Here is a 1,004-nt window from a genome sequence, read left to right as displayed (position 1 = left end):
CCCCACCCCGCCCCCCGACCAGCAATCCCATCTTTTCTATTCAAAACTTTCTGCCTTACTTGCAAACGCAAAAGGAGCCAACACTAGCTCTACCAATTATAATTTCGCCGACTCATAATTTGCCCAGGGCATGAACTCGAAGTCTTTAATAAACTGCAAACATATTATTGTGTGTTCCAAGCAAACTGCCACGGATTATTCATTCTGATGTCATAAATTCAGCAGAGCATGGCCCCTGATAGAAATTTCCAGATTGGGGCTTTCGAAGTGCATTGGGGTTTAATGCGCTTTCCGCGCCAAGACGCGATCCTTGTCAGAACCATATAGCGCGTGAAATCGTCCAGGTAGAGAGATTCCGCCCAGATTGATGAAATGCAAAATTGTTAAAGTTCAACGCCCAATTCAACACTGTAAAGCAATTTCAGAGGCGGAGCCTCCCAATTTAACGTCCATAGGACCAAGCCAAACAGATGGAGTGGAGAGTCTTGATAACGTTCCTAAACAACCCAATCAGGAAACGACAAATGCAGTTTTTGGGACACCTGAATAGACGTAAGGATCTTGAACATCTAGCTCTCACTGGTAAAATTGAAGGCAAACGAGGCAGGGGTGTAGGCCCAGAACAATCTGATTGGAAAACCTATACAAATGGGTAACAGGGAAAGATCAGGGAAACGTACCCTTTTTTTTTTTTTAGAGCATCCGAGCAAAGGAATGAAAGAAACCATGATCGCCGATGTCTGTTGCAGATCTGGCACTGGGGGATGATGAAACACCCCAAGTTGAGAACGCCTCGTTGGGGATTCAAACCTGGGTCATCCTCTGCGTAGTCCAGCATGGAACCAGCTGAGCGAAAGGCGCGCCCTCCCAAGTAAAAAACAACAACTAACAACCCTTTGCAATACGTACACAGCCACATGTATTTCCTCATCAATTAAGAAAATAGTTTCTGATTAAAAAGATGACATACAGTTGTTCGCTTTTACTAACAAGTACCCCCCCTC

Source organism: Aplysia californica, unplaced genomic scaffold (assembly GCF_000002075.1).
Source record: "Aplysia californica isolate F4 #8 unplaced genomic scaffold, AplCal3.0 scaffold00040, whole genome shotgun sequence".
Classification (NCBI taxonomy): domain Eukaryota; kingdom Metazoa; phylum Mollusca; class Gastropoda; order Aplysiida; family Aplysiidae; genus Aplysia; species Aplysia californica.
This window is presented reverse-complemented; position numbering follows the sequence as displayed.